General features: G+C 42.6%; 1 protein-coding gene across 3 annotated transcripts in view; it reads left to right on the forward strand.

Moving 5' to 3' along the window:
• Positions 1-19,361, forward strand: part of TSHZ2 (teashirt zinc finger homeobox 2) — a 223,036-nt gene that overhangs the window by 144,957 nt on the left and 58,718 nt on the right. The gene's annotated exons all lie outside the window — the stretch shown is intronic.

Raw genomic sequence — 19,361 nt, forward strand, 5'->3', positions numbered from 1 at the left:
TTAAGTATACCAAAATAGAAGACTTTTTTCTTCTGTGGATTTTATTTTCTCATCCCTCTGAAACAGTAGGAGCTGCTCCAAACATCATGTTCCACTATTAGCCAATATTGGTGTTACATGGGCAAGGACAGTTGTGTGAATTAGTCCAAAACTATATTTTAGAGAATTTAGCTTGTTCTTCATCTTTCATTTCTTCTTAGCATCAAACATTTAAAACTGAGAGACCCTTTCAAGTGAATCAGACATGTTGGGATGCAGCTGCCTGCACTTGTGTCCACCACGATTTTGTAAGCATGATTTACCAACAAAACTGAGGGTTCTGCTCACCATGTCATCAGCCAGAAAGAGAGGGTTCATTGCAGTGAAAGTCTTGATTATTCAGTTCAAATGGGACTTTTCTGACAACATCTTGTTGGAAAATGATGACTTCTCAATGGTAAAAACATTCTTTGGGAAGTCCCATTTTAAAATAGACTTTTGTTGCAATAAACTGGGTGAAATTGCTGAGAACCACAAAGGAGAGAAGAAGAGATAGGGGAATAGGAAGCAGAATAGGTTGGCCTTTCCGCTGTGCTGGAGGAGAGGCACAGAGCCCATCCTCAGCAAGGAAGTACCTCCAACCCATCACTCCTCCCTCAAAATAGTCCTGTTCTGGTGAAGCCTCAGTTCCCCTAATCCTTTGAAATTTATCACTGTTTCCCCAAAGTGGTAGATAAGGATATTTTTTAAATCTAGCATTTTTAAATCTTCAAAATTTTCCTGGATAGCATTTTTTCAATCTAGCAATAGTTCTTGTAAAACCAATAGTAGTGCAGTCTTGGCTTCCCCGAGAGCAGAGTCAGGCCACATGATACATCAGAGTGTGTCAGCACAGATACACCAGTGCAGATTTACTTGCTTTTTATGCATACTACAGGTTGCTATTAAGATCAGTATTATTTAACATTACATTACTGCTTGCAACCCACTAGGTCAACCCATATAGTTTCTAGGCTCTGTATAGAACATACTGTATATGACAGTTCCTGCCCCCAAAAGGCAGGAACTCTTCTGCTCACAAAGAAACAGCAACTTTTAAGTATTTCAACCAGATTTTAATTGACCTTGAATAGCACCTACCTCCTCAAGCATTCAGTATTCATAAGGATATCAAAATCTTGCCTTCTCCTTGCTGCGTCTGATATTATTAAATGCTACAGCCTTCATAATCTATACCAGAACATTTCTACCCAGTGAGATTTCGAAGGAAGGGTATCTGAGTCTTATTTATACATTTTACACCTCAGCAATCAAATCACAAAGATGAGTAACAAAAGGAAAAGACATGAGCTGTATCCAGCCCTCAAAAGCACCTTTCAATAAAAAAAATGTAATTTAGCAGGATGATCACTCAGTGCAAATATGATGGAGCACAGATGGAAAATGAGGAACATTATAGATATGGCTTTATGGGAGGAGGAAAGGAGGAAGAGGATTTTTCACTATTTATTAGGATAATGAACAGATAATTCATGATTATTAAGCTGTAGTCTTCAGGCCTCATTCTGCCATCTCTTCCCATCTCCTTAGTTCACAACTGAGTGTGTTTGTGCATCTATGGAGGGTCCATTGGCAGGGGAAGGACCAGGCCTTTACACTACTATTCACACATCAGCAGAGTCTCACAGGATTTACATGAGTGCAGCTCCAGCACAGGACCCTGCCTGTGCAAAGAGGAATGAGGTAGAACAAGCAACGCGCTACACAGAGCTGAAGTCATAATTGTGACGATGTTTCTTTTTCAAGAGCATCTCACCTTCGGGAAAGGGGCAGCAGATCCTGGGTTTCCAGCCTGTGATAACATTAAGACACTGCATCAGGTAGCAAGATCGCAGCCCCTGGGAGAGCCAAAGGGACTGACACTCATCCTGCCACCTTCCTGTGTCTGGAGGATCATGCTGTCCCAAGAGCATGAGCTGGCCAAGCCCTTGAAGGTATGAGGTGGCAGGAAAGTTTTCCTACACTCAAGGCTGCAAGAGAGATCCTGCTCTGAGAGCAGCGTTGGCTATGTCGGCTCTCCATCCTGTGGATGGACAGACAGGATGGCTGCAGGGCTTGGCAGAGGCCGGGAAGCCAAGAGGAGGGTGCTTGGGGCTCAGAGACAGAGGGAACGGCAGCAGGTTGCTGGAGCAGAGGGAAAGAGGGAGACATGGGGCCAGAAGGGGACTTGTTCATCGTAGTAAATTTACACAATCCTTTTATTAAAACAAAACAATTCCTCCCCTCCAAAATCCCTCCCTGCCAGCACTCAGTACCAGCTCTTCTGCCAGAGGTCAGCACGTGCTGGAGTCGGGGAGGGAAGGATGGGGGAGTGGAGGAAGTTGTCATATCTAATGAATACCCTGAATGTATCTAGATATATACTTTTTTCATTTCAAAAAAGGTTCCATTAAGAGGGAGACAGCCCTAACATGTGCTTTGGCCCCTCATCAGATTTATGAGTATTTGCTCTGCTCTTTAATAGGAAACTCTGCAGCAACTGCCACCTTGCCTGCTCTCCCTGAGATACACAGTGGCTTCTCGGGGAAATGCACTTCATTATTAATGTGAATTTGTACGTTTTTATGACACTGCTTGGGGGAAGGGGCAGGCAGAGATTTCCTGATGATATATGCTCATTTCTAACCATTTATTGCCCCAGACAATCGAAGAACGATGACAAACATTGTTATAGAAAGTGGAGGGTGCTGCAGTGACATTTTTGAAGGGAAAGGAGAGGTGGCTAGAGTGGCTTTGATGTGGCTGTTTCCCTCCACTCCACCTCCACAGGCAGCTGCATCAGATCTAGCAACAGAGTGGTCTTTGTGGCAGCAGCCGCTGCCTCCCCTCACCCACTTTTTCTCAGGTCAGCAAAGACCATTTGCTCGGTGGTTTGCTACAGAGGATGGGGTACAGATGAAGGAGAAGGAGTTCATTCTTTGTGGAGCCTGTACTGCAGAGTGTCACAGGCCTCAGAGTGAATGGATGCTCAGAGTCCCCATGCCCCTGTACCCCATCAGTCTCTTTTTGATTTATTATCAAGTGATCCAGCACAGAAACTCTGCACACAGCAGCAGCTGCAAGGCAAAGCAGGCCAGGAGGAGAAAGGTGAGGGTGGTTTAGCAGGGCGTTCTCATCATGCTCTGGTTTCCCTTTGTACTGCCAGGCTCATCCATGATTAAGACAACCATGCAAGAGCTGCAGCAGGTGATGAAAATGGTGGGTTTGGGCTGCACTGAAGAACAAAAAAAGTTCAGCCTTCAAGCTCACCCAAAGCAGAGAGATCAGCAAGGCCATGGCCTCCACATGCTCTTTTGTTCCCCTCTTCTCCTGCCTTTCCCACTAGTGCTGCGCACTGTCTGGTGAAGTTCAAGGTCACATTGCATTGCCTGTGCCATGTAGTCCCTCAAGCTCCAACAGCCTCCATGCTTGAGGGAGCTTCCCTGGTCTCCATTGGGATAGTCGCTCTCTGCATTGCTGCCAGGCAGAGCCTTCTCTGTGCCGTGGAGTCCATAGCCTCCAGCTATAAGTGAACGATTGCCATGTTTTGTGTTCATATTCGATTCCCTAGCCCTAAGTATGCACAATCCTTTGTAACAGGAGATGTACCCGACAGCTGAACACTGCTAAGACTTTCTTTATGACATTTTTCTGCTCTTCTCATAAAGCTGAAGAGCAGTGAGGTAAGAACATCAAGATAGACATACAGGGTTGACTCAAAGCTCCCTGTTTCCTTCCTATCTCTGACCACGACCAGTGTGTGCATAAGCATAGGATAGACATAAGGTGCCGTTCCCAGAGCACTCTCCCAGCCTCCAGATTTACAGTTCAGGGACTTCTTCAGCTGGAGAAGATCGTTTCCCCCTGCTCCCAGAGCTGCAGAGAACATGCAAGAGGCCTGCCTGATAGCTGCAGAAACTTGGGCACAACTGCAAGGCCTCTTGGGGTACACTATGGAGGTGCTCCATCCCAAGGCAAGGAGCAGAGGACGTACAAACCAGCCCATGGCCATCAGACTGGAGATGATCCTTTATGCTTGCTCTTTGCACGTGGCTAAGGAAGGAATCACACCCAGAGTGTCAAAACAATATCAAGACCTCAGACCCAAGGGCATCACGCTTTATTCCATTTTCTGTTCTGTGTTCCATGGGAGTTTCCCATGACACAATAAAAATGCCATCCTCAATCAGAAAGCTGGGAATTAGATTTCTCTCTCAAATGTCTGTGGAGCAGGAGTTGCAGTCTTACTGCAGAGCTTATACTAGCATGGGCCACCAGTTCAGAGGAGGCAAAACTGCTTGTTCTGTTGCACATGGATAATACTAGTTTGACCCCTTCTGGATTTGCTTTCAGCTTTTCTGAACCTCCGAAGCACTCTGTGTGCAGACAAAGCATTTTTCCCCTCTCCTGTTCAAGAGCTGTTGAAATCTCAAATGTGAAACTGCTGTTTTCATAGTCATTCAGTGAAAACTCACCAACACTCTCTGTTTCTGAAAACCCCGAAGTTTATACCATGAGCCACACAGATTACCTGAAATGATCTATCTCAATACATGTAACTGGTATCCTGGTGTAGTACACAGCTGCCGATAGACTTCTCCATCACGCAGCTCCATCTCTCCACTTCTGTCTTATTTCAAGCCAAAATTTAGAAGAACCTTCCTGTCCAGCTCCCTGTCTCTGCCCTCTGCCGCTCTTCATGCGATCTCGGTACAGTCTCCCTGTAGCCACATGTGCACCAGTGCTCCAAGCACAACAGTGGCTACACAACACCAAGTGTATTTCTGAGGGGCAAGGCGAACTACTGGCACTGATCACAGTTGGGACTGAGTCCTCCTGGCTACCAACTTTCTTTACAGGGTCATTCAAAAGACTGACGTTGCCTTTTACTCACCTATTGATCTGCATCCCAAGGGACATCATAGAAGAAGAGTCCCTCTGTGATATAACAATACTGCGGCCTGTTTCTGCCTACGTTCATGTGGACTGAACTGGATATACCGCTTTTCCACTGGACAAAGGCAAACTGAATACTTCCTTCACGCTCACTCAGCTCAGGACAAACAGCTGCATACGGATCAGTCTTCAGTGGAGCTCACCCTAGACTAGAGATACATAGACAGATAGGTTGTGGGTGGGCTTCCAGTTCAATAATTCACTTCCTGACATAATCCTATGGAGCCCTAATCTGTTGGCCTTGGTTTTTTACAGTGCAAGACCCAGGTTTGTCATCCAAGGAAAAGATGATGGGGGAGGTAATTCTGTTTATTTGATCAGTGTTTTTTTAAAAAATTGTCTGTGTTCCCAGGAATTATGTAGTGGCCTTCTTCTATAAATCACAAATGTACAAAAAAATAACTCTCAGTACTTTTCCAAAGAGATTAGGGTGAAAGTTCCTACACTCATATTTCATGTCTGGAAAAAAAACATCAACAAGAGTGATAAGTATAGCCAAAATGAGTGTAAAAGCACACCCTGTCATTTGTTTTCCGTGTGCCATATGTTTTCTGAATTCTGAACCTCCCACATACAAATTGCATGCAATAATGTGGGGTGCACACATTACTCAGGATTATTTAGTTAAGCCCTGCTCATATAGAGGGAATTAACTTAGATGAAGTCAAGCCACTGTGCTTTGTTTTGGTTTTTTGCTTATTCTAGATTCATAGAGCAGAAAATTAAAGATCCCACTGTGCCAGGCTTCATGTCATTTGGTTTTAATTTAATTCACTCTTCGATTCTCCCTGTTTCTCCTTCTCTTTGAGTAACATCAGTAGGTGGTCCAAGCATCAACCAGAAGATTTACTGGCAAGACTAAATGTATGAACGCTATGAACACATTGTTTTTCCAATATGATTTAATGACCTTTTTGGCATTCCCATGGGTGTTGAAATCTTCCATAATAATTCCTTTGGCAGCCAAAGCTCCTGTTGATCAGGTGAAAGCTGATGCAAATGTCAAATGTCAATAAATTTGAAATCCATAAATGTAATACTTGGTGCTGGAGTGAGACAGGGTTAACCAGAGTGCAGCAGGAGACACCTGGGATGTAAGCTACATCTTCTTATTGTGAATGGAAAACAGACAGGAAAGGAATACCACCTCCAAAAGCTCTCCTTAGCCAAGCTCTTTTCCTTCTCCCTATGCCCTGTTCTCCCTGCATGTTTTCTGAGTTGCTGAGTTTTGACAAAAGAGGGGTTTATGGCTTACGTCTGGCAGAGCAACTCTGGTGATGCAGGTTCTGTCCCTTGTTCTGCTTTTGACTCATCATGTTAGGCTGGGATTTAACTTCTCTGTTTCTACAGGAGGTCTTCACAGTTCAGAGTTTTCAGAGGCTTCAGAGTTTGATCCTGGAAGCGATTAGTTATGCAAGATATTCCAGTAAATTAACAAGACCACTTATATAACTTAGGTGTTGCAGGAATGAGTCATGACTCATTTATAGTTTTAAGATGCTCAGAAAGGGGGAGCCATGTATGAAGCCTGATTTTATATACAATAAAGACATAAGAATAATCACCTAATTTCCCAAGAGATTTTCTTGAGGGCCCTCCAGTTTGACCTTTGACTCTGAAAAGCTCCAGTTTGTTTGACATTGAAAAAAAGCAAATGTGTGAATATAGTGCCATGAGCATTTGCACTTTGAACATGCTGGGGCTGAACACAGCTGAACTGGAAAAGGCTGCAACAGCTAATGTACTGGGAAAATATAACAGAGGCATTTACTTAATAACTCAACTAATTCCTTTAGCTCACCTTGTAGAGATTTAACCTTTGAATAAGAGAGTCCCTAGTTCAAAATCCTGTGTCTCCTCTGTCCTCATGTTAATTTTAAAATTATATATCATTGTTGAGAGGCCCTTGTGTTGAGCATTACAGGCTATTTTTCATGTCTAAAATGGGGAATTATAACTGAACATTAACTACTGTCTATAAATCACATGAAACAAAGTGGCCTCTGCATCTACTCAGTAGCAAGAGTGGGAGAATTGTAACTTACTTAAAACGAGACAGGGAAGAGGACACAAATGCAGTCACAGAGATAATTGTGACTTGAGAAAACTGATGGTTCTTCCAACTGTGTGATGCTCTGCACTCCCATTCTCTGGAGCTCTCCACAACCAGTGTTGTAAGTGCACAGTCACAGTAGGAGTTCAGTCAATCTGGAGGGCAAACATGGAGCTGGAAGCTGTTTCACATCCCTCTGCAATCCCACCTGTCATGCTGTGGTCATGCTGGGCCAGGGTTGGGCTAGGGGAGAGCCTTTTCACAGCCTGGAAATAGCACTTGTCTCTTTTGCCCTCCCCATCACATTGCTCCATCAACAGGCATGAGTGAGTGGTGACCGTAATTCCCTCTCCCTCTATTATGTTTTTATTTCTAATTGTAGTTAAAGCCCAGGTAAGGAGGAGACAGCACAAGGCTCTTAACAGAGAAATTACACAGCCTGGCCAGCTCCTTCTCTGCTGCTCAGCTCACAGGGCAGGACACCCTGCTGCTCTCGTGCCTTTCTGAACAGCCCACAGATGATACAGCCTTATCTTAAAAGACAACAAAATAAGCTGAGAATGGCCTCATTCTTGTGTTTGTCTCTGCTGGCCCTTCTTATCCTTTTTTTTGTTTTTTAAAGTTCTTTCACTTTTGAGAAAGATTCCAAGATCTCTTGTGCCCTCATTGGGGTAAGCAAAATCTACCTCTTGCCCTCTGTGACTAGAAATTATGTGGACCCTTTCTAAGAGAGAGATAATTCTGAACTTGGTACAGCTCCCTGAACAGTGTGGTCTTGTGTCTGCTATTGGTTTTGGACCCTAATGCATTAATAGCTTAAATTAAAAAAAAGCCAACTACAAACATTTCAGCCTACGATGACAGGGGTCTCCCAGGTTGTTTGTCATTGCCTGTTTTTTCACATACATATAGCTCGTTCTGGGGGTCGTACACCTTCATTTGTACAGCACCAACCACTGGAACTGCTTAACAAGCTACCAAATGTAGCCGGCGACTTAGGATTAGATCTCCCTGCAATGCAGGTCTTTTCTTAAAAGGAGCACAGACCTCCACAAAGGGATTTTACTGAAATAACAGCTTTAGATTTTTTCATGACAGACAATAAAGAAAACAGTTTTTACAGCTAAGCCAGGTCAGCGTCCTGGCTACAGGCTTTTGCTCAGGAGCTGCCACCAGGACAGGGGCATCAGGAATTCTGCTGCTGCCGTTCGGTGAGGGGGACCTGCTGATTGATGCGACGTCTTTTTCTGCTCCCTTTCTCAGTGTCCCAGTCTGACAAGTGGGTGCAGTGTTTCCAGGCTTAAATTCAATAGTTGATACTTTATGTCCCTCACAGCTTCCTAACGAACGCTGGCCACTCTCCAGCTCTCCATCCCTACACGGCGGGCTCAGAAGCAGTGGTCCCTGAGCAGCAGGGTTTTGTTCTGTTTGTGCACTGCCAAGCACGGTGGGTTTCTGGTCCAGGACTATTCTCTGAGTAACAGTAACTGTAATAGGTGCTTTGCTGATTAGAGGCAAACTTAAGAACATTCTTAAAAGCTTTGCAGAATGGAGGCCTTTGTCCTATATATTTATCAGGCTGTTCAGCAGTAATTCAGACAGCTGAGAATTGTTGAGGACCTGGTCTATCTAATTGTGTGTCTAAATCATAGTTTCACCATGATTCAGAGGTACTAACATTATAGTCTGCACAGAATGGCTTAGGTTATGTGGTCAGATTCCTGCAGATGGTCAGTTTGTATCATAAAATTTAAAATTACAACTTGCACCATAAAGCTACTGCCTCAAATTTATTATATATTGCAGCACAACAAGCAAATTAATACTAGATGCAGTATATGCCTAGACATTAATGTGAGCAGAGGATGAAGTATTCTCCTCCCAGCGCATTGGTACATGTTCCCTTCAGAGCAGAACTGAATCGCTCAGAATCACCAAAGAAGAGGAAGTCCCCAAGAGTGCAGTCCTGCACCGTGCTAGGCTCCTTGGCTCCAGGGACACGGGAAGGACATCCCACACCTTGCGGCATGAGGCCCCAGGGCTTCTGAACTTGCACTTCTGCTCTGTGCATCATGCATGCAAGAGCTGAGCTCTCAGCAAAATCTTTTTATTACTCGTCATAAAGAATCACAGCTGTGAAAAGCGAACTAGGGAAGGAAACTGGGAACAGGCAGGCACTCTCCCTTGGACTGGTGTAAATCAGGAGTAACTCCACTGCAAGGCCACTGAATTATGTTGCTGTCACTCGGATATCAGACCAGAATCAACCCCTTTACCTGCAACAGATGAGTGAAATATCTAACAACTGTGTGTCCAGGAGCCTGCTAAGCTTCTGGCAGAGTTGCTGTCAGTATGCCCAGGGCAGAAGCATATTTTTTTTCTTACTGTTGTACATAAGGGCTCTGCTGCAGCCGACAACATGAAATGTGTTAGTTCGGTTTGTTCAAAATGGAGTGTGTTTGTTAAGTGTTGCCTCTTTGATGTTGCGCTGCCATCTCCATCTTTGTCATCATTGCCCATCTTTTTCAATCTAATGAACTCAAACCATCAGTGCAACTTAAGTTCGGCTGTCTGTTCTTGCATAGTTAATATTAAAAATGTACTAACAGTGTGGCTGCGAAATCAAATTATGCACATAAATATGCTGGCATAGCAGAGGAGGCGGCAGAAGCTGAAGTTAGCAACATTGATGCCAGTTCACATTTGCAAATCAACCGTCAATCTGTCATTAAACATGTTATCAAATGATGATAAGTGTATGCTTCTTGCTTGCATTGGCGCGCTTATTCCCGATGTTGATGTGCATTAATGGGATAATGTGCATTAACATAGTCTTGCTTGGATGAACACAAAACATTTTTTATCCGTCTCAGTTTGTTTCCCCCTGTGGCCCCCAAGTAAGTGTTTTGTGTTATCAAATTGCCAAAAAATGGGAAAACACATTACTTTTAATTAGCAAAAATTTGGAGTCATTATTTTTTTTTAATTTTTATCGAGACTATCTCCTGTGTGTTGTCACTCGAGGTGTGGGGACACACAAAAACCACATTCCACTGTCTTCTTTAAGTAAAACGATTAATGTCAGAAACTCAGAGACTGACAATTATGTGCTGTCTTAATGCACTGGCCTTTCATCTGCAGTCCTTGCTTTTGACACGAGTGATGGTTTCAGTTCAGCGATATGAAAGGCAGGAAAGGAAACGATCTCAGGCATTCCCAGCCCATTGTGTGGTGCCGCACTCAGACATGGCAAGCAGCCCTTGAGCTGGCTTCATTTAACAGTTTTGCATACAAGCTGGCAAAAGCTGTACCTAGAGATTAAAAAAAAGCTGAAGAATAGCATGGCTGCTCTAGGAGGGAACTGAGTTTCTGAAGGAACTTCCCACACATTTGCCGGACTCCGTTATCCCCTCCCACAGGGAGCTGCATGGTCAGGGCTCCACTCACGGTACAGGTGGCTCGTAAAGTTCCAGGGAAATAAAAAAAAATCCTCATTGGAAAGGACAAAAAGTGACTGACAGCATAAAGCTGTGAAAAGAGCCTGGTTGTCACCCCATGATAGACCAAGCACATGCCCGCCTCACAAGCTCTGCCAGAGCTGCGCCTGGGAAGTGGGGGCTCGGCTCATCGCCTGCCCATGGAAGGCTCCATTGCCCTGGGAATGACTTAAACAAAATTAAATAATAGTATTTTTGTTTATTGCTTCTATTTAGAGTTTAGTTGTTTACCCAGGCTTTTGGAAAAATTTGAAGTGGAGCTCCACTGGAGCAGGAAAAGCATTTTTCACACTTGTGGGACTTTCAGGACTTCAAACTCTTTTTAAAAAAGTAAACAAAGCAGGGTTCTTCCCACCCCTTGGAAAACAGCCGTTCTTTTAAATCCTTTCATATTTATGCAACAGGAGCAAAATTGTGATGGTCTACTCAGGTTTTTATAGTAAAACAGTAATAGTAATGAAAAGCAATATGGATAATGTCTGGTCCTGTTCAAAACACTGGAAGTTCTTCCAGGAGTTTTACTAGGACTTTACCAGTAGTTTTATCAAGTGAGGCTCGAGAGTTGCCGTAAAGGAAAGTCAGTCACTTGAAGTGTTTTATTTTCAGTTTATGAGCTGGAAAATAAACCTTCTTCTAAAACTTTTATGAACGACATCATATTATTTATGTGCTTCTAAACTAGCAACTTTTTCTTGTATAATAGAAATGTTTATAAATTACCCTTTGTCTCTGCTTATGACTACATCTAACCTCCAAACAAGGTTTGAGATTTATCGTGAATTTTAAAAAGTTATAACTAGTAGAATAGTGAGCTTCTACAAACTATAAACTTTTTGGTAAATGGCTCAAACATTTGATCATTCTTTCTTTTTTCTCAGTCTAATAATGCCATTAACTTTAGACATCCTATTCAGGTCTCTGATTTCTATTATCTGGATATTTTAAAGGAAAAATAAAAGGGAATCATTATTGATTTTTTTAAAATTGTCTTGATTTTTTAAAAGTCATCCATTTAATTTCCTATTATTTCTAAATTATGGATACATCAGCACAAGTTTCATGATCATAAAATTCTAATAGCAGTAATTGTATTCTTGTTAACCCTAGGTTCAGCGAGTGCTCATGTTTTCTACTTCTAAACCAAAGAGCTTGTCTTCCAATACAAAGAGCTTGTATATTTTCTGTTACACATGCATTACTGGCAGAATTTATGCAGCAACATTTTGGGTATTTTACAATTGTGGAGCTTTATGTTGTTTCTACTCCATGAGCTACCTTGAAATTAACTTGTCAGACATTCGTCCCACTGCTTAGGGAAGATTCCTAATCAGATGAGTGGACCAATTTGTCATGACTTGTAGAAGAGGTGTTGGAAATCAGATGGCATTAAAAAGGCTGTCTGTGAAGGCTATGTACGAGGGACTCCTGTAAGGCAGCTCAGGCTAGGCTCCTGTAAGGGACTATTTGTATCAGAGATGGCATTCGGAAAACTTGAGTGAGAAGCATGTCGCGGTATCTCGCTTTCCACATTGGCTTTGACCCCTTTAATATATCTCCCTCAAAGTTCTTCACCAGGGCCCAGCTCTCCCTCTTTCTTGGCACTTGGTAAGCTCCACAGCAAGGTGCAACACTGTAGAAAATTGAGCATCACAAAACTGAACCCAGATACAAAATATTGGCAATATCATGCTAGTATCTAGGAGAGGTCTGGATCTAGATTTTATCTTTGCTGCTTCAGCCAGTTTCTACTTTGAACAGATGTATTAATCAGGTGCATTAATTTACCAATTTCCATTAAGCAGTTTGAAACAATGAGATGCTGTGTTATCCTTGGTATACATATATCAAAGCAAATGTTGAATGAGGGATTAGCAGTAACAGAGTTACGCTATTCTTCCTCTCCATTCTCCCAGTCTTTATTCTTCATACTGTATCTTGTTCTATTATCTTAGGCCTGACTTTGGAGTGTTTTCAGTTTTTGAAAATGGCAAGTAATTAGTCAATATGTTTTCACCATATGTATCAAGCTCAGTAAAGAGGCAACCATTGGCCTTTGTCATGGCACAGTAAGCGTTCGTTTTCTCAGCACTTCAAGTTACGCTGAGCGTGTGGTGAACGCCAAAGAATTTAATGAGGAATTTTACAATGAAACATTTGACATAACAATTCACAGTTCAGCGCAGTTCACAAATTTAGGATGAGTCCCCATTTAAGATTGCCTCTGTTTGTGCTGTTTATGCTAGAGATCTTGCACGAGCTGCTTCTCTCCTGCCCGGTGCCCTGTATGAGCAAAGAGGTTGTGCAAAGGGTGGAAAAATTGTTATGACTCAGAATAGTCCTGTTTTACATTTTCTTGGCACAGATGACATGTAAAACAAGGGAAAATTCGTCAAACCCCTTTTCCCTTCCAGACTGGCTTTTTACTTACCCCAAGCTAGTTAATGCGTACTTTCCAGATAGAAATTTTTGCTTTAAGGCTTCCACTGTTGCTGACTGTTAACAATCTTAAAAAAAGGTCAGAATCTGATCTTAACACTGCTGATATGAAGTGGCATTTGCCCAAATTTTGCCATCTCCTGAGCAAAAATATGTCCAGTGTTTTCTAGAGAAAGATGGGATAGACAGCAGCCTTGCCTGGGCTACTTTCCCCTCTTGGGAATACTATATTTGAGTTATCTGTGGAACAGGTTTCTGCAATCCCTGCTGCGTTTCTTTAGATTTACAGATTAAACATTTGAGCTCAGACTCCGTTCAGCAAATTACAGGTATTTTGTTTAACATTTTGGGGTATGTACAACAAATAATGATGAATAAGAATGATGACATATTGTTTTACTGCAGTCATGATATAATTTTATGTGGCATTGGTACTGAAGTCAATAGGACTTTTTCCTGAGTATGTTTTGCAGGGTATAGTATCATTAAAATATGACAGTTAATAGTCTTGTTTATGTTATTATATTTAATGAATAAATATATCAGTCTGTACATCAAACTCAGTTTTGTTTATACTCTTTAATTGTAGTCTTATCTCCCCTAGAAGCATGTTATATCTTTTAATTTTATAATTATCCACTTTATTCATGTGTGACACTACAGAACTGCTGCTTATATCGTATGAGACATCCAAATACAAACAGATGGAAGACAGGCAACCACTATGAAATTCAGACCTGGGTCTGAATCCAGCTCCACATTTTCAAAACACTCCACAATTTCAGATCCAAAGTCTTGATTTGGGCTGTTGTATAAAGGAGCAACAGTTGCAGAATGTGAGTTTGATTTATATAGCATCTCTGAACATGAAATGTCAATAGGGATTTTACATGATCCTTCAACACCTAAATGTTGTTCTCTGTCTCTTGAAAGAGACCTGAGCTTTAAAGGAAAAGAGGGAGCACTTCTCACATTGCCCTTTCTAAAGTTTTTACAAAACGGAATTCAAGATTTATTGGGCTGGGAAGAGGGAACAGAAATATAAGCATGACTTTTTAGCCTAATGGATACAACACTTGGATGGAAAGGGTAAATGCCAGTCCATGCTCCAAGGACTGTTTTGTTTGAGCTAAAGCCATGAGGCAAAACGCTTTCAGGGTCCTTGGGACTAAAACCTCAGGGTCTACCTCCTCCAGGTAAGCATCCCTTGCTAGGCAGCTGAGCTGTGTCCATGCCCATGCCCATACCCATGCCCATTTCTTCTCTCTTAGATTGAGATTCCCTTTTGTGAAGCTTCCAAAGACCAAAGAGAGGTTTGAAAATGTAGATTTGGTTTCCCTGCACCCTGGCTGAGTGCTGACTGCTCTAAGCCCAAAGAAATCCAGAAGTCAAACCAAGAGACTTTTAGAAGAGCAAATTCTAATAGGATTTTTAAAGAAAGTCTACAGATCCACCTTAGAAATCTCCTAGACTATGAACCCTGAAATGGAGTAGAATGGAGTAGACATAATTGAGTAGCTACATTTCAGCTGTAACTGAGTAGATTCCCAAAGCCCCAGAGCCCCTGCAATAAGGGATCAACCTGCTGTCAGCATCTTTCTACTTTCCAGGTCTGACCATAAGCAAACCATCTTAGAGCTTGCTGAGTTTTATAGGTTCATTTCTGAGGCATCCAACTTCTCCTAAGCCTGAAACTCCCTGCTCAAAACAGGCAGTTTCCCAAAACTTAGTTACCCAGCCCACATGTCCTTCTTTACAGCTGAGTGAGGGTGATTCTGTGTCTTCTATCAGCACAGATTCCCTGGGGTGGCACTAACTACAAACCAACAAATGGTTTGGCAGATGGGTCTCCTCTAGACTTGAGTTAGATGGGTGAATCCGTTAGCTGGGGGACAGTCAGCAACCTCTCATACCTTGCCATGGAGCAAGGCTATTAGAGGAGAAGAGCATCTCTTCACTCATAGATCACATCCAATGCCAAGTTTTCTCATTTGAGATCTTTTGCCAAAGCAGAGTTACAGGAAAAAAAAGCCAGAATGAAACGTCTAAAGGCATGATACTTATATTGTAAAAGTTATCTGATGTCTCGTATTATAGTCATGAAAAGTTTATTAAAACACCCTGGGTGTTGTACGTGTGCACAGGAAGGCAGCTTTCACATGATTCCGCATGTTCTCCTGTAAAATTTTTCTTTTTGTCTGATGGTAACAACAAATATTTACTGCATGATGCTGTTTCTGAAGGTCGTACCTTCTTTTGGATCCAGTAGCCAAAGCATATGCAAGAGCAGGCTGGGAAAGGCGAACACCCATGTATAAAACCATAGCCCAGAATAAATTGCAGAAAGTACAAGAAAGCAGCTGGCAAGAAGAGACATGTGCAGCCAGGTAATAACAGTACAAAATAAAAAAATAAAAAATAAAAAAAAAGTTAAGTTTCCCCAGGTACAGAAGCAGCTTTTGAAAGAAACATCTTTACTTAGCATATTTATTTCCTGCTTCTTAATTGGTTTGTCTGCTTCTTAATTGGTTTGTCTAGTTGCTGGGCAATATTTTAACCTCTTTGATTTTGAAAACCTCCCTCACCTATTTAGTGTTTGAACAGAACTTCTAGTGAGTGCCCTCACAAAAGTCACCTCTAAGGCAGTCATCTGAGGAAGGGAAAATCTGCTTAAGAGACTGACACAGCCAAAGTGAATACTTTTCCCAGTTAGCACTTGAAGAAGAAAATATCATAATATTTAAACCAGTTTTGAAAACTTTCCACGAAAATAGGGGAAGGGGAAAAAAAAACATAAAACACTAGTTGAATACAGAGAGAGGCCAAAGAGAGTTCAGTTACCATAGAGATTATTACTGGCAATTGGTACTCAACAGCAGATTGGGATCTGTTACAATATTTTTATTAATCTTTTCTCTTAATTGGTTATTTATGTGTTTTGGATCCATCTCTGTGCTGGGTACAGATTTTACTCTTTACCTGTCACTCTTTTTGACATGAAGCAGTAATGACTGTGCCAGATATCAGGCATTTCCTCGATTTGTAAACATTAGCAGGGGTCACGAGTACATAAAACATCACGTGGACAAGTCACTGTGTTTGGCTTTGGCTGGCAAAGGAGGAGAGAGAAGCATCACAAATGCGCTCAGTCTCTGTGAGGCTTCATCACAAGCACTCTTCCGTGCAAACCCTTATCGCCACTCGAATTGTGATGATTTTCTGCAGGTACAGCAGAAAGGATGCAGAATGCCTTTTCCCCTTTCAGTTTTCCCTTGTGTATATGCAAATCTAGTCATTTAACACATGTGTGCTCCAGTGCATAGACTGGCAATTTAGGAAATATCCTATTGAAAAGCCTTTCCCTCTCCTCCCTGTCTTCCCTTCCTATAGTTTCATCCTGCTAGCTGTGTGTGTTGCAGCAACTGAAACCACCCAGCCTTTTTATAGCCACTTCAGTGGAAGTACGCTTAGGGGCCAGTGTTAAGGGACTTCTTTAATCAATCGCCTTTGAAAAACTGAAGTCTCAGTTCTTTTAAGAGTTCCCCATCCTGTACACACCCGATGTTAAACACACTTTAAAATGCTGTTAGCTTATTTTTTTTTCTGCCATGCTATTTGCCTTTAGGGAGATATTTTTTCAGGCTGCCTGAGATCAGCCAGAGCCACCTGGGTTTTCGTCCCCTTTCCCCCTCTCATCCCCAGCCTGTTGCTCCCTGCCTGCATCTCCTGCCTTTCAGGTGCAGGGGCATGGTGGGAGCACAGTCGCAGGGAGATGCCAAGCAGGGAATCTGACTACAGGGAGTGCTCTCCACTGCACAGTGTGAACAAAGTGTATTGAAAAAAAAATAAAAAGAGAGAGGGAGAAATGTGGTTTTTTCGCCTCTAATCTCCTTTAGTTATCATGATCTCAAGGGTTATTTGTAATGATAGTAGGCACTGCATTTCAGATGGAAATGTGATTTTCCAAGCTGACGGTGTCACTTTAAGTAAACAAAGTTAATTCTGCTTCCTGCTATGCAAGGCCTAATCTCATTACCCAAACCACTAGTAGCATAACAGAAAATATTCCCATCTGTCAAAAGAACTTAAAATAAAGGTGGAAATTGTTTTTATGTTTTATCCCTCTTCTTCCTCCCAAATCCCTCAATGTACATTAATTATCACATCAGATCTATTTAAACCTGTTCAGATCCCCCAGCCTCTGCCTGTGGTTCATTTTTCATTTGATGTGCCTTTAGAATAACGATGTTTGTGTTGCATCTTAGAGTTAGTGCTCAGTTTTGATGAACTGTACCTAAAAGCTGAGAGCCGGATGGCTGACCCATTCGTCTTGCTGCATTCTGCTCTAAGGAGGCAGAAACCAGGTGACACCAGGCTGGCTGGAGGCTCTCCCAGAGGTCATCTAGGTTATGCTCAGCCCCTTTCCCACCCAAAATAAAGAGAGGAAACCTCTGAGCTAAAGACAGTCCAACAGGGAGTGAAGGGGTTAAGACTGGGTTTGTGCTGAACCTGTGCCTACAGCTGCAGGGGATCCATCGACCTGTTGCATACACGCCTGTAATCAGGGAGGTCTTAGCCTTGCTGGAGCTGCGTGAAATGGCAGAGCCAGGCAAGACCCCAGCGCCACATTACTGACACCGCACAGGGCCAGGTCATGGGCACTCTGCTGTCTTGAGTTCGTTGAGCCTCAGCACGCTGCTGGACTTCTTCCAGGCAATGCCTGGGGCTGCTGCCAGTGGGCAGGGTGGATGGGGCCAGTGGTGTGCCAAAGGGAGCTCAGCCACCCGGCCATCCCCAGCAGTGAACAGAGCAGTCCCAGACCAGCACGAAAGCACTGCTGAAAGCAAGGAGGAGATCTAGCACAGGGAGCGAGCCCTGTGGCGCTGATACGCATCTCCCAGCACTCGCAAAGCAGGGTAACTGCCCTTGTTCCCTGGTCATTTCCACAGGGGTGAATCCAGACCAGCTTCCCTGCATTTAGCACAGTGTAAGTTCGTTATGACCTACACGGGGAAGAGAATCAAGGAATCGGCCTTATAGACTCCAGCAGGAGCTCTGCCAGCACAGGGAGCAGACCCCAATGTTCCCAGGTCTGACTTTAAGCAGAAGAAAATCAAAACATACTATCTAGTAATTTTTAGCTCATTTCAAACCAGCAGCCACCAATCAGAAGAGGATCATTCATAGGACTCTCCAACAACAGTGTTTTTCATCCCCTCTTCATTTAAAATGACCTTTATATGATGATAACATCTGCCTTGCTGAGCTTTAATTGCTTAATTAGAGAAGCAGGTTCTCTATTTGCCAAACATTTTTTTAAAAACTGTATTTTCTTCTTGCAAGTATGCTGTTTTCTTACATTTAAGTTCATCAGTGGTATTTTAAAAGATATAAAAAGACACTTTCAAGTAGTTATAGTTTGTTAGTTTGTTTATTTATTTATTAGCCATTTGCAGGTTTCGTTTTCCACTGTCTTCCTGAGAGGAATTTCCAGTAGGAATCTCTCTCGTTAGGAATATCTCTGCCTTTCACTACCACACTTGCTTGGCACTTTGCAGAAAATGCTGGTCTTCATTGAACAGCTGTTATAGGTTCTGGGTGTGCTTGGGAATTTATTTAGCATGGGCAGGTTCCTATGGCTGAGCAAAATATTCTGCACCTGTTTTGCACATGGAGATCAGAGTCTGTGCCCTTGCTGAGAGCTCTGGTAAGCCTTGCTCTGACTGCCGGGTTCTCCTCGAGCTCGCCTTCTGCAGCAGGTTCAGTTTTGTTTTCTCTCTTGTATGGGACTTTTGAGCCATATTAGCTTATTTTTGTAGTGATGTTTTTAAGATCTAGCCAATCTATCTGTTACTGTAGGGTTGCTTCTGACTGCATGATTGTCCTCTTGTTGTGGTCCTTCTAAAATAATACCTTGCTGAAAATATAGAGTATCACCATATAAAGTAAAAAGGTGAGCCATAAATGACTAAGATGGGAAAAAATGGACCAGAATTGACTTTAGGCAAAATTGGCAATTAAATTACTTAGACCACTTACAGTGGTAAAGTGAGAAAGCTTGGATACTGTTCATAAAAGGACTTATTTTTGGTGTTTTGGATTCTGAAAGGAATTTTGAAGGCAACTTGGCTTCCTCTTTCCTTTTTGTTGCTGCTTCAATAACATAATGCCTTGAGAGTCTGGTTGTGATTGTGTCCCCATTGCTTTTAGCCCGGTACCAGCGAGCAGTGAGAAACACTCCTCTCCACTAGAACTAGCAACCCATGTAGCTGGGAGGAGGCAGGCACTGTTATCCTCACCCAGGGGGTGCATGAGGGAAAGAAAAGTTAGTGGCCACGTTGGGTAATAAAACCTGATGAGTAAAAGGATGCCTATAGTTATCTGATGAAATAGGGTATGCA

Source organism: Opisthocomus hoazin, chromosome 18 (genome assembly GCF_030867145.1).
Source record: "Opisthocomus hoazin isolate bOpiHoa1 chromosome 18, bOpiHoa1.hap1, whole genome shotgun sequence".
NCBI lineage: Eukaryota > Metazoa > Chordata > Aves > Opisthocomiformes > Opisthocomidae > Opisthocomus > Opisthocomus hoazin.